The sequence below is a fragment of the Phyllostomus hastatus genome, unplaced genomic scaffold (genome assembly GCF_019186645.2).
Source record: "Phyllostomus hastatus isolate PE091 unplaced genomic scaffold, TTU_PhHast_1.1 phas_scaffold_55, whole genome shotgun sequence".
Taxonomy (NCBI): domain Eukaryota; kingdom Metazoa; phylum Chordata; class Mammalia; order Chiroptera; family Phyllostomidae; genus Phyllostomus; species Phyllostomus hastatus.
In genome coordinates, this window is record NW_025334035.1 from 8,184,944 (window position 1) to 8,200,146 (window position 15,203).

At 39.2% G+C, this 15,203-nt stretch overlaps 2 long non-coding RNA genes across 2 annotated transcripts in view; one reads left to right on the forward strand and one right to left on the reverse strand.

Annotated features, from left to right (window-relative positions):
* Positions 1-6,206: 6,206 nt before the first annotated feature.
* On the reverse strand, positions 6,207-11,582 carry LOC123809376. The gene is made up of 3 exons (XR_006783992.1): positions 11,507-11,582; positions 11,055-11,165; positions 6,207-6,589 (listed from the first exon to the last, which is right to left on the reverse strand). It is a non-coding gene; the product is annotated as an uncharacterized LOC123809376 (long non-coding RNA).
* Positions 11,583-11,911: 329 nt separating this feature from the next.
* The window catches only part of LOC123809377, a 30,550-nt gene continuing 27,258 nt past the window's right edge, over positions 11,912-15,203 (forward strand). Inside the window, exon 1 of the long non-coding RNA XR_006783993.1 lies at positions 11,912-12,017. This is a non-coding gene — a long non-coding RNA (uncharacterized LOC123809377). The remainder of the gene's footprint in view (positions 12,018-15,203) is intronic.

Sequence of the window (15,203 nt, forward strand, 5' to 3'; positions counted from 1 at the left end):
TCATATAATGGTGCATTAAAAAATAAACTTATTAAAAGTGGTGAATTTTTATGTAACCATTTTAATATTGAAGATGGAAGACTATAGGCAACATTTCAGCATATTATATTATTATTTCGAGAAAGGTAGAAGCACAACTGAAACACAAAAAGATTTGTGCAGTGTATGGAGTAGGTACTGTGACTGACTGTGTTAAAAGTGGTTTGTGAAATTTTGTGCTAGTGATTTCTTGCTGGACTATGTTCCATGGTTGGATAGACCAGTTGAAGTTGATAGTGATCAAATCAAAACATTAATTGAGAACAATCAACATTATACAATGTGGGAGATAGCGGACATACTCAAAATATCCAAATCAACAAAGTTACTGGTGAAAATGAAAAATGTGTCTTTTATTTTATAGAAAAAAACCATATAGACTTTTTGGTTAACCCAATATTATTATACTATTATTGGGTGTAGTAGTAGTGGTGGTGGTGGGTACTGATGCTTTTCTATTTTTTAATAAATTTTCTTTATTGACTTTAGAGTGAGAGAGAGGGAAATATCAACTTGTTGTTCCACTTATTTATGTATTCATTAGTCACTTATTGTATGAGTACTGTCCAGAAGGTATCCCGTCATGTAATATGAAAAATAGAGAAATTTACTGAAGAAGATTACAAGATGCAAGAAACATTGTACATAGGACAATGGCACCTCAGTCCCCTTCAAAGTGGGCACCTTGGGACCTCACACAGTTCTCCCAGCCTCCATCAGCTGCCCTGTTGTATTTTCCTGAATCTCACCCACAGTCTGAAATCTCTTCCCTTTCAAAGGTGATTTTAGTTTTGGGAAAAAAGCCAGAAATTGCAGGGTACAAAATCTGGGCTGTAGGGGGACTGAGTCACCTGGGTGATTTGATGCTTTGCAAAAAACTGCAGACGTAATGCATGAGCAGGCATGTTGTCATGATGAAGTTGCCAGTCGCCAGTTGCCCTTAGCTGCAGCCTTCTGAATCATCGAAATAGTTTCCACAAAGGAAGTGTCAAGCTTAACTCAAAATTTGATGCAGATTTGTTGTTCTACTTGCTCAGTCATTTTGAAGGCAACATCCACACAATACACATGCTTAATCAACAGCATCTACCACCCCCACTGACTACTCCAGTGAAGCCAGCATTGCTCATGCATGCGCATTCCAGTCCACTCTTCCTGGCTGCCGGGTTACATCAGTGTCATGCAAACTGTTCTCATTATATTAACAATTGTTAGACATTTTCTGGACAGACCTTGTATGTGCCCTGACCAGGGATTGTACCCACAACCCTTGCATGTCAGGACAATACTGTAACCAACTGAGCTGCCCAGCCTGCACAGTTTTCCATTTTTTAAATCTCACTATTCCCCAGGTTATGAGGTCTGTTTCAGCCTAACCAGCCTATGTGGTTTCTCCAATACATCTTGTACCTTTTATTGCTTACTTCCTACAGCCTTGGTTCAAGCCATTTGTTTCAGGTAATGTGCATGCTGAGACACAGCATTAAGGTCTGTTTGAGGGTGATAATCATGAATTTAAATTGAGGCCAGTGTGTTTGTGCATATTTTCCCACCTGTATTCAGCCTGTGTGGAGCAGCAGGAGAGAGACAATGTTGAATTTAACCAAGGTCCTGCTTTTGCTAACTGACAGTGATAATGATAGAGAAGAGAAAGGGAGCAAAAGACATGCATAGGGAATAATTATCTAATTCACCAGGGAATAGAACATCAGAAGGATGAGAAACATGAATTGGAAATCCTACTGAACTGGAGGTCCTGATGAGATTGAAAAATCATGGAGATCAGAAAACCAGGTGCCCTGAGTGGATAAATAAGAGAAAGGGGGCTTATAGTCATTGGTGATAAAAAAAAAACACCCAGGTTATGAGCAACTGAGGTGTGTGAGCACTTATTTTCATCACCTTTCTAATTGCTTTATGACCTTTGCCTTTCCTCTCTATTTCCATTATTGTTACTTCAGTCCTTTCCTATGTGTTAGTAATTAAGTGTTCAGCCATGTCGATTTCAGTTCTTTCTAAAGACTGAATGTATTAATTCTGTATTTGTGCTGTTTGGCCACTCAATTTATCACCTAAAATCATTGTTTTTATTTTATTTTATTTTTACTGTATCCTCTTTGATGCCTTACATCATTGAATTTAAGTTCTCTTGCCTAGGCTGGGTGGGTCTGTTGGTTTGAGTGTCGTCTGGTACACCAAGAAGGTTATGAGTTCAATCCTTGGTTGGGGCACAGATGGGAGGTAACAGATTGATGTTTCTCTTTCACATGGATCTTTCTTTCCGCTCCTCTCTCTCTCAAATCAATAAACATATCCTCAGGTGAGGATTTAAATGAAAAAATTTGTTTTCTCTATATACTTCTGGGGCTCTCATAATCTGTGTTGACTTTTCAAAACTAAGGTAGAATTCACACAAAGTAAAATGCATATAATTTCAATCTCTTCTGACTGATGTGTATTCCTAAGTAACCCTTTATCCTGTCAAGATATTGCTTATTTATTTTATTCCAAAAACTCTTTAGAGCCCCTTCCCAGTCATTCATCCCCAAAAGCAACCATTCTTGTCTGGCTCTTCACTTGGCATAATGGTTTGAAGATTCACATGGATTTTAACATATATTAATAGTTGTTCTTTCTTTCTATTGAGTAAAATCCTATTATATGATGCATCCATGTGTCAGTAGATGAAGATGAGCTATTTGTAGTCTGGGGGTATTATGAATAAAGTTGCTATGAATATCCTTGTATGAGGCTTTTTGTGGACATATATTTTTTAAAAATTTCTTTGGTAAATACCTGGTAATGGGGTTTCCAGTTCACAGAATAGAGATATGTTTTTAAGAAACTTCTAAATATTTTTCAAAGTGATTGTACAATTTTATTCTCCCACCAGCAAAGTCTGAGAATTCCAGTTGCTCTGCATTTTCTTCAGTAGTTGGTATAGTCATTCATTTTCATTTTAACCATCCTAGGAGGGATGTGGTACAATCTCATGGTTTTAATTTGTGTTTTCCAAATCCCTCCCAGTAATGAGAGAATTTTTTCATGCACTTTTTGTCCATTCTTACGTCTTTTTTTGCTCAGTAGCTGCTCAAATCTTTTGCCCATTTTTATCTGGTCATTTGTATTTTATTATTGAGTTGTAAAAGTTTTTATATATTGTGGATGCAGGCCCTTAATGAAATATATGTCTTCTGAAAATGTTCTTCCAATCTGTGGCTTGCCCATTAATTTTCTTAATGGTTTCTTTGATGAGGCAAAGTTTTAAATTTTGAAGGAGTTCAATTTATCACTTTTAATTGTTGGTGTTTTCTGTGTTCTCTCTAAGAAATCTTTCTATCTCTTGACTGAGAAGATTTCTTTCTCATGTTTTCTTCTAGAAGCTTTATAGGTCCAATTTTTACATTTAAATCTGTGATGCATCTCAAATTAATTTTTGATATATTGTGGGATAGGGGTTGAGGTGCTTTCTTTCATTTTTTAAAAAATAAAATTCTAGTTGTTCCAACAATTCTTGCTAAAGAAATTCCTTTTTCTGTTGACTTGCTTTGACATTTTTATCAAAAATCATTTGACTGTAAGTAAGTGGGTCTATTTGTGGGCTCCCTATTCTGTTCCAATGACTTATGTGTCTATGGCCACTTAACAGTAAATCATGATAAGTAGAGTAAATGCTCCAACTCTGCTTTTTTTCTTTTTCACAGCTGTTTTGGGTTACTTGGCATATCCATATAAATTTTATTTTTATTTTTGAAAAATATTTATATAAACAGAGGGGAAGGGAGGGAGAAAGAGGGGGATAGAAACATTGATGTGAGAGAGAAATATTGATTGGTTACCTCTCATACATGCCCCCACTGGGGACCAAAACCAAAATCTAGGCATGTGACCTGACCAGGAATTGAACTGGCAACGTTTTGCTTTGCACCATGATGCTCAACCAAATGAGCCACTCTGGTCAGGGTTATCCATATAAATTTTAGAATTGTCTTTTCAATCCCCTCCACCCCTCCAAAAACCCTCTGAATTTATAGATCAAGTTTGAGAAAATTGCCATGTTAACACTATTTGGTCTTCCAATTAATCAACACAGAATATTTTTTTAGTTATTTAGGTATCTTTAACGTCTCTCAGAAATATTTTATAATTTTCCAGGTAGAGATCTAACACATCATTTGTTAAATTTATCTTTGGGTATTTTACACTTTGGGATATTTTATAAATAGTATTTTAATACATTTTTTATTCTGGATAGTTTTAAACTTACAGAAAAGTTGCAAAGATGGTACAGAGAGTCCCCATGTATCGCTCACCTGGTTGTCCTTATTGTTATTGTCTGATGTTGCCATCATACATTTGTCACAACCAAGAAACCAACATTGGTACATTATTATGAACTAAACTTCAGGCTGTAATCATATCTCACTGTGTTTTTTTCACTAATATCCTCTTTCTGCTCTAGGATGTCACATTCTATTTATGCTGTCTCCTCATGTTCCTCTTATCTCTTGACAATTTCTTAGTCTTTCATTATTTTTTTATACCCTGACAGTTGTAAGGAATATTGGTCAGGTATGTCATCTAATTTTTCTCAGTTTGGGTGTGCCTGGTTCTTCTCTCACTGTCAGACCAAGGTTATAGGCTTTGGGGAAGAATACCATTGACTTGCGAAGTGTGCATCATATTATATCAGAGGTACATGCTATCATCAGGATTTATCCCTGGTGATGTTAACTTTGATCATCAGGCCAAGTTGTGTCTTCTGGGTTTCTCCACCCTTTTGAATGTGCTACATTTCTCATCCTTTTGAATATGCTACTCTTTGGAAGCACGTCACCATCTCAGAAGGCAGTGTCTACATAATTTGTAATTCTCCTGTAAGGAAGATATGTCTCTTGTTTCCTTCCTTCCTTCCTTCCTTCCTTCCTTCTCTCCATACTTCCTTCCTTCTTTCCCTCCATCCAAGTGTTACATTATTAATTTTGTTGCTCAGATAATTCCAGCTTTAGCCCTTGGAAGCTCTTTCAGGCTGGCTTCTGTGTGCCTGCAACATGCCCCCATCCTTTTGTTTTTTGACTATTTCCTTACCTTCTGGCCCTACAAGATACTCCATAATCAATTTTACAATATGGCCTAGAATCAACTATCTATGCATAGACCACTGGATTTTATTGGAGAATATAAATGAGATCTGGGCACTTGGTATGCTCATCACTACTCGAGTGTCATTGCTTCTAGAATCTCTCCAGGGACAGACCTAAGAAATATACATATACATGCCAACCCATGTATATATATATATCTATATCATGTCTATATGTATTGATCTGTATTCATATTAAGCTAAAATTGAGTTCATAATGATGCCTCCAAATCTAATCTAGTAAAACCTTTTTCATTCTAGGTTTTCTCCTTTGCTTTTCTATAATTTCCTTCTCCAATGATGGGAAAACTGGCTCCTACCATCCACCATACTTTCACTTATTTGTCCAACCCAGTACACATGGAAAACGGTTTCTGAATTTTAACCAGTGCTCCCATGACAAACTACATTACCAACTAGAGTGCAGTGTTTATGTACAGTTACTTTTGCCTTAGCAGCCCAATTTTCAGTCAAAATGCCACTTTCCAAAGTTAGTCAATGCCACCCCCTCACCCCCAGACCCGCCCATCCACTTCAGTGAGAAATACCATTCATTTTTAACACAGATTCTTTTCTCACAGTCTGCATTCCATCCCAGGATCCTCTGAGTTCTAGTTGTTGTTTTTACTTTGCATACCTTAAAGTTCACTTTTTGTGCTGTAAAGTTTTATAAGTTTTAACAAATGAATAGTGTCATTTATTCATCACTACGGTATCACCAATGATTCCACCACCTGAAAATTCCCTATGCACCCTCTCTGTAATCAGCTGCTCCCCCTTCCCCTAGACCCTGGCAACCACTGATATAGGGTTTCCCATCTGTGTGGTTTGGCCTTTTCCAGAATGTCATATGAATGGAATCATGCTATCGGTGGCCTATAGCATGATTTGTTTTTCTTAGTAACACTAGAGAAATAGCCTTATTTCTGAATTTTGGATAGGCCATATTTTTATGGATAAGTGACCCTATAAAGAATCTTTTTTGACAGATGGAAAAAGAAAAGATTTAAAGTCCTTTGTTTTATTTGTAAAAATATTTGTAGTTGTCAAAGGCTTATTTTTGTTAGTATACAACTTGTTATTTGATTCCCATGGCCATCTTGCTGGTTAAGGAATCACTTTTCCAATGAAGAATCTGAGTTTCAGAGAGTTGAGGTGACTTCCAAGCTCACAGTTGGTTAAGTACCTTGCAGTTCTTGAAGCCTGATTTTTTGACATTCAGGCCAGTGTTGTCTGCATCCAATGCTCCTCCAATATGTCTTTGACCTCACAGTGCTGCAAATCTTTTCCAGAGGATCACAAGTCTTGATCAATGAGTAAAATTCATTTTGAAGACAGTGGATAGGTACTTTATCTGCACAAATTCCACCATATGAAGCTTGGTAGGGTGGGGCAAGGAGGATGATGCTACAGGAGGAGAGAGAGAGACCATGAGTAACGCAGGTACATCAACCTGCTGCTGCCCCCAGAGAAGGCCGACCAAGAGTACAAACTGCTGTCCTCCCTGGCCCAGTTCCCGCCTTTGCCTCACAATGTGGGCAATTTGCAGTCTTGAGATTAACTCCAGAGTTTTAAAAGTACAGATGTTTGGTCTAGCACGTCCCCCTAAGTATAGGCCAACCATGGCATGGGGGCCTAACAAAAGTAACTAAGGCCTCTTGCAACCCTGGGAGAAACCTGAGACTGCTGGTCTTATTTAGAGAGGACATATCAGTATTTGATAGGAGGTTTAAGAAACTTGTCAAGGCAATTTTGTGTATTTGGAATTTTTTCTTACTTTTTGACTTTATACATTTATGCTGCGCTTAAAACACAACCCCAGCACATGCCAGGTGTGAGAGGTATGCTCATATAGAGGCAGGGATGTGTGGAAAGCAAAGGAAAATCAGTGGTACCTGGATGCTGCCCTGCAGCTGAGCAAGTTATTTCATGAAACAGTCCTTTCAATTCAATTCATGTATGAATAGGGTAGGAGTGGTCTGTGTTCATGTAAAAGTTGTCAAAGTCACAACTAAAACCAAGACACTCTTAGTTTTTGCATTTGCTTTGTTTTGTTTTTATGGCATGGTGGAAAGAACAATGGGCCAGGTGTCAGGAGACCTACAGGTACCTCGTGGTTTTGCCACTAGTTAGGAAGATGTACATGCACTTCACCTTGTCATTCACTGAACCTGAGATTAATAAAAATGGTCTGGGTTACAGGAGGATTAAACAAGTTAATATATTTTAAGGAAAAGTAATCACTGTCAAATACAAATATAAAGTGTGGTTGATGGCTACAGTGTCTAACAGATTTATGTGACGCAGCTAATTGAGCACCTGGGTGACTGGGGACATTTGAAAATTTGGGAAGACCACTTTCTTAGTTGTAAAAGAGTCTGTTAGACTAGGAGGAGGTCTCTGTGCCTTCATATGGTCTGTTTTTCTGGACCATTCAATCTAACTTCTTGCCTGCTCTTTTCTTCTCATTGCTTGAGGTATCTGGCCACATACCTCAGTTCTCTTTATTTTCCTCCTGTTTTGGTTATTTTCATGGATTTTGCACACCATTCTCCCTTTTGGAAATCAACTAAAACCTGGACCTGTGGGCTAAGCATCCAGCATCACCTCACCCCCAAACACGTTCTTCCTGGCAGCCAAAGTCTTGTTAAGTGCTGCCCATAGGTGGTGCTGGAGAGAACGAACTCAGGAGGCACAGGCTGGAGCTTCTGGCTTTTTCCCTGTCAGTGTTGTTCAGGCTGAGGTCTCATTCAGAATTTCCAGAACAGTCTTTTTTCTCATTAGAGGCCATCAGCAGCAGCTGTGCCCATTCCTCAGCGATTCGCGCACCAGTTCCTCAGAAACTCACACCTTTCTTCTTGTGTTGTATCAGCTCAGGAGTGGTACCTCCCTCTTTCTCTTTCATTCCTCCAATACCACAGCAACCAATTTCTGTATTAAATCCTGTTCAATCTGTATTGCATCCCCTGCTTTCAATTCCTAATGTGGTTTCTGGTTTTTTGGGGATTGGATTCTGACTGATAAAACTAGTCAAAAGTCCACTCTTCCCCAAATCATATGATATCTCATTCCTTCAGAAGATGCCTCATTCAGCACCTTATTAGACTGTGCATTTTAAGGAGTACCTTCAGTGAATTCAATTGCATTTCTAAAACACTTAATGCCTTTCACTCAGACCCTGCATTTTAATGCAGGAGAGTGTGTTTGTGGCTTTCAGGGGGCAGGGCACACACAGGAAGTGGCCATGTTATCACTGGGACATGAACTTTCAGTCTAACTTTCTGGCTAACTAAAGCTCAGTCACTTTCACAAATAAGATCATATACTATTAAGCACTGTATAATAAATGGGAGTCATTATAAACTACTTTAATTTTCCCCCAAAACATAAAAGAATATAATTTAAAAAGTTACAGTCCTGATTGGTGTGTCTCAGTGGCTTGAACATCATCCCACAAAGTGAACAGCTACAGGTTTGATTCCTGGTCAGGGCATATGCCTGGGTTGTGGGTTCGGTCCCCAATCTGGGTGTATGTGAGAGGCAATGGATTGATGTTTCTCCCACACATCAATGTTTCTCTGCCTTCTTCCCTTCCCCTCTAAGGATAAGTAAATAAAATCTATAAAAAAGATAATAAGTGCACATGGATTAATAGATACAGGCATATATGTGCATATATACCACACAAATTCTTGGCTCCATCAATTTTTTTGTTCTATGAATATATATATATATCAGTAATATTGCAGGTTCAATTCCAGACCAAAACAATAAAGCAAGTTGTAATCTTTTTGCTGGTTCAGGCTCTTGCCTTCAATTTGTAAAAAATACAACATCTGTGAAGTGCAATAAATCAAAGTGCAATAAAACAAGGTCTGCCTGTATAAATAATTAATATTCTGTGTGTCTATACATATACATATATACATACACACACATAACCAACAAATAAAAGCAAATTTTAAAAAAAGTAACAGCAAAACAAAAGTATTTCTGTTTCTAGCCATTCCATTCTCTGGTGAACTTGAGGCATGGGGCTCAAAGTTATCACCATTTTACATGCTGAGGCCCAAAGGAGTCCATGCTGCCTGGTTTAACTGACAAGCAAGTGGCAGATCCACCTGCTTGGCTCTCCATCACCACCCGCACCATTTCCCTGAAGCCTACCCACCACCCCTCCCCACTTCACAGGTCCCTGAGGTGTGGAGTGTCCCTGAAAGAATGTGGCTGCCTCCCTGGAACAGAAAGTTCAGACTCTGGTAGAGTAACGCAGCACTCAGACTAGGAGTCTTTCTCGCACTTCTTTGACTTTCCCCGCCCCTGAAGTGGAAAGTTATTTTCAAACCTCCATCTGTTTTGTGTTTAATGTGCAGAAAGGTTGCACATTTTCAGGGACCTTGTTCATAAGCAGTAGATTGTACAACAGTTTATTACACAAGTGGGGGTTTTTATTGCTGGCCTTTGTTGAGCTGCCAACTGGGAGAAAGAACACAACGTGCTCAGCGGTCCCTATCAGGAGAAATGAGAAAGCATTAAATACCAGTCAAATTGTCAAGCATTGAAAAGCAAGTAATCAAACCCAGAAATCCCTGGGGCATGGCTGGGGAGAAGGGTTTTTATCACTAATAGTGTTTATATATCCAGAATTGTTTCTCAAGTCACTTATGTCACAGACAACATCCCTAGGAATAATGTGAGACGTGTGACCACAGTGAGGTTTTTGACCTAGAAACACTCGTATGCACTCCGAAATCTGACTTTAGTCAATGCAAAGCATCAAATGGGAACCCTGGCAACAGACACACACACACACACACACACACACACACACACACACACACACACACAATTGGCCCTTGAACAACATAACTTTGAACTACACGGGTCCACTTATATATATTTGTTTCAATAAATACTCTTAATGTATTTCTCTTCCTTATGATTCTCTTAATATCATTTTTATAGCTGACTTTATTGTAAGAATACAGTGTATAATATCTATAATATACAAAATATGTGTTAATTGACTTGTTCCTGTTATCAGTGAGGCTTCTAGTCAACAGCAAGCTGTTAGTCAAGTTTTCAAGGTGTCAAAGTTCTACGTGGATTTTTGACTGCATGTGGTGGGGAGGGGTCGATGCCCCAACCCTCATGTTGTTTAAGAGTCAACTGTATGTTTTAAATCATATCACATCATTGGGGGCAGCAACTCTGCACTTGAGTGCTCAAGGCTTCCAAAAACCTTTTGTTTATTCTGAGCCATACACTCTGCGCTCCTAGCAGGGAATAGGTCAAAAATCATGTATTTTACTACTCACTCATTCCTAGTCATGTGACAGGGTATAGCAAACTTCCACAAAGTATCCTAGGAAACACTGGATCAGAACCCCAGTTGTAACAGACCAATGTCAATGGCAACAGGTTACTCTTGCTTCTTTCACTCCCATTGTCCAGAAAACCCAGATTGTCACAGAAGTTGGTGGAGACCTCAGGAATGCTTCAATATTGTTGTTTTCAGTCTAAGCTGCACATCAGAATTCCTTGGGGACCCCTAAGGGCCAAGTAAATAAAATTTCCAGAGACTGGGTGAGGATGTTGATAGGCTTCTTAAGTTCTCCAGGTGATTCTAATACACAGCATGGGTTGAGAACTGCAGGTCATGTCCTCCTGTCACATTTGACTAGTTGAGGAAATTGAGCCTGGAGAAACGACTATCCAAAGCAACTGATTGATGGTACACTGGTCGCTCTTTTTTGCGAGTGTTTTCTCCCTACAACACTACTTAACTGTCCCAGATTGCATAACCCTTTACATATAAAAATGACCCATTCACACTGACCTTCTGCCTTGTACACACATAGATGCACCATACCTTGTATTAGCAGTAGCAGCAGGTTGCTTGTTCCCCAGCATTCCAAAGGAAAATATGGAACCACAGAATCAGGATGATGTTATCAGGACCACACAAAAAAACTGGCTTTTTCTAGGTGGTACATGGAGAAAGGAGTTAGGAATTTGCTTTTAAACACAAAGGAGATGCAACCTATATTCATATAATATAACGTTATATTAGTCCATTATTAGAGTCCTCACCTGTTTGAACAAAGCACCTAGTTTTTGCCTGAGTCCTGGCATAAATATTAGTGGTTCCCCAGTGTCACTTCCAAATATGTTTCAGATTGGACATTAAATGAACTGATCATCTACTCTAGATTAGTCTTACCCCAAGTCTTGTCCACACTTTCACTGAAAGTTCCTCTTTCAGGCTGAGAAACCCAAGCCCTTTTCCCCAAACCACAGGCCAAGCTTTAATGGCATTCTCACCGCAGGTCTGATAAACAATGTACTCGATCTGATAGACAGCTAACACCCCAGGGGACATTGGTTCGTAGTCTTGGACTTCTCAGCTCAATCGCCCTAGCTTTAATGCCACTTAAAGCAGAATGTAAGCACTGAAGGAATTTCAGGAATCCAATGATATAAATTGTATTTTTAGAACAGTGAATGACTTGAGTGAGTGAACAGTGCAGTGACTAAAGATAGTTCTTAGTTTTCCCATGATTTATCACAGGCGAGTTCAGAGCAGGTTAAAATAATTGAACGCTGTGATAGCATATGTATTGGCATGGTTTTGTGAGTACTCATTCATAACATATTTGTCACAAAGCATCATTTCCATGACAGAACTCTGATTCACGTGCATTTTTTTCTTTGCAGTGGTGACACAGTTCAAGTAACTCCTTCATGAAGGCTGGCTACATTTGCACAATGCCCAGCCCCAAGGTAGAGCTTTGGGAAGAAGGATCAAGCAAATGACTAGTTCACCAAATAAAATGTGAGTATATCCTGAAAACCTCACTTTTACTGAAGGATCCAGAGAAATGTTCTTTATGGGATGATTGTAATTCAGGGGCTCTGTCTTACAGCCTTGACTTACCTCTTACTACTTCTTTTATTTTCTCTTTCCCTCATTGATTTTCACTTTTCTCTTGGTGTGCCTTTTCTTTTACTTATTAGCTCTGTCCCCTGGGTGACTAATTTTTCTACTCTTTAATCAAATGCTGTGATATGCAGATAATAAAAAATGACTGTAGGGTCATTGTAGAGGACTAGAAATAATGCATTTGTGGTAGGTGCACATGGCCTTAGGTCTTGCTGTATAAGAAATGCAATTTTTCTACATATTTCTAAATTCTTATTTTTCTATAAGTACACTTAATTTCTATTTTGAGTCCCTGTTTGTTTTATGGGAACATAATGGTTTATGAACATAATCTCGGTCAAATTAGGGTGTCCTCATCCAAACACAAGGGAGGCCATAGGGCCTATCTGATTTGGTGTCTTTGGGCCTGTCTGCTGCCCCACTTGCCCCACCTGGGGCAGCGGGGCTGCAGGGCAGGTGGGAAATGCTCAGGGCTCTTCCCAGGGACCCCACCATTATATCAGCTCTCTTGGCTCTCTGGCCCTCCTCCTTCCCAAATTTATCTGGGCTAGGGAAAGTTTCCCAGCTTTTCATCTAATCTTCCAAATCTTTGGTTTATGCCTAGAGCCTGAGATTTTGGACTCAAAAGCTAAAAATATGTCTCTTCTATTATCTATATTGTGCTGGTTTTTCCTTCCCTGAAGCACTAAAGATGGATGGCTTAGCTGCCAAATGGGTGGAAAACAGGAAACAGCAGGGAAAACATATGGACAAATATCTCCCCATAATTTCCCACCATGTATGTAAAGCACTATGCACAAGGCCTGGCATACAGCAGGCAGCCAGCACAGATGACTGAAATCCTTATGCAGGTCAGCTAAAAGGAGAGATTAAGAAACAGCAAAACAAACAAATAAGCAAAATATAACCAAAGATACTGAAATAGAGAACAGGCTGACAGTGACCAGAGGGGAGAGGGGAAGGAGTTTCAGGGGGAAAGGGGAAGGGTTAATAGAAACAAGTATAAAGGAAACATGGACAAAAACTAGGGAAGGGTGGAAATAGGAGGGAGGTGGGAGGGTTTGGGGGGTGAGCTGGGATGGGAGTAAAAGACAGAAAACTGTATTTGAACAATAATTAAAATAAAAATTAAAAAAAAAACACAAAGAACACAGGCTTGAAAACCAGTCAGCACAAGTTCAAAGTCTGGCTCCATGCTTTCCTGGCTCAGTATTCTCAGACAAGTTACCTAACCTTTCCATGCCTTGGTTTTCCCATCTATCAAAATGGAGATTATAATAGTACCTCCTTTATAAGGTCATACATAGATAAAGTGATCAATTAATGAATTATGCTATTATTATTATAATTACTGCTAATGCAAACTTCTGTCCCTCAAAGATATTAGCTTAAAGCCCTTAAAGATATTAGTGACTGTGACTATGTTGACACTGTCGGCACACACAACTATATCACACCACAGAGAAGAAAGGGAACAACATATCACAGCTGGCATTCACAGGGGAAGGAGCTGCTGCTCCCAGGAGAGCAGCCTGACTGAGTCTCCTGCGCATGCAACCAGCTAGGTCAAATATGTGCCTCAATAGTCCTTAGGGCTGGGTTAAGAAGGAGTCAGCTAAAAACAAACAAGCAAATAAAACAGAAAACAGACTCAAGATGCAAAGAACAAACTGATGGTTGCCAAAGAAGGGGATGACAGAGAATAAAAAGGTAAAGGGAATAAGAGGTCAAAACTTCCAGTTATAAAATAAATAAGTTATGGGGTAAATAATGTATGGCATAGCAAAAATAGTTAACATCATAATAACTTTGTATGGCAAAGTTACAAGATGGTTATGAGACAAATTGTGGTAATCACATTGTAAGGTATATAAATGTTGAAATGTTGTAAAACCTAAAATATAATAATGTATGGCAAATGTACATTGATAAAAAAATAAAGGAATCAGCTGACTTCAATTCAGGTAGCTGTGAGTTGCTAGCACAGGGACACAGACACTTGAGGGACAGCAGTTGGAATGGGAAGATAGACTCATGCTTCCAATCTGGGGGACAAGAAAGAGAGAGAAGGGTAGTATGAGGAGCAAAGTTCAAGATGGGCTGGCCAGGTCATTGTGAGAAACATGCTTGATTGACTATTGCTGGCAGTTGTGGCAAAATCAAACGGACCTTGGGCCTTTCATGAGATGAGGATTGTGTGTTTGCTTTTGCTGAGGGAGGTGCTTCTCCTGTGAGCAGGGACAAGAAGGAAAAATGAAGGGCAGACCATGGTCTGCTGATCCCCATGCTATGTACATCTTGTTCTCCAGCCTACCAGACTGAGGAGCATGGGAATGAGAACATGGGGACTTTGAGCCCTATACCTGACCACCCCTTCTATCTCAGGGCCAGTCTAGTCAATGTTCCCCTCAACCCACACCCAGTCAGGATGAGCAAGTCTTAGGAACAGTGGAAAGAGCATAATATCAAGGGATCAGGACACCTGGACTTGAGAACAGCTAGCCTGTGGCCTTTGATCTACACCCTCACCTCCTTAGGGCCCTCCATGAGGAGGTGGGAACAGAGCTTGTTTTGGGGAAAGCAATGTGGCATAGGCAGGAGTGTGGGATTTGCTGCCAGAGGGACATCAATGTGAATTCTGTCTTTGCCATTCACTAGATGTAAATAGAGGGCAATTAACTTATATAATCTCTCTAAGCTCCACTTGCCTCATGTATAAAAATGAAGATAATAATGACACACTTGTCATATGATTATTTTGGAGATTAAATTCAAGAGTGTATGTGTGGTGTGTGGCACAGTACTGCTGACACACTGTAAGTACTTGATTGATTGTTACCAATATCGTGATAATGATTATTTAGTGAAAACCTAGGGCTACTAAATTCACTGAGTGAAAGAATTCAAGACTGTGAGCCCTGCTTTATCTAGAGCATCAGAGCTTTTCCAACTATTTTATATATCATTTTTAAAATAAAACAAGAGATCTATAATAAATAATAATAATAACAATACTAATGCTATAAATCACTGGATTAGACCAAGGTTGGTAAATTTTTTTCTGTAGAGAACCAGATA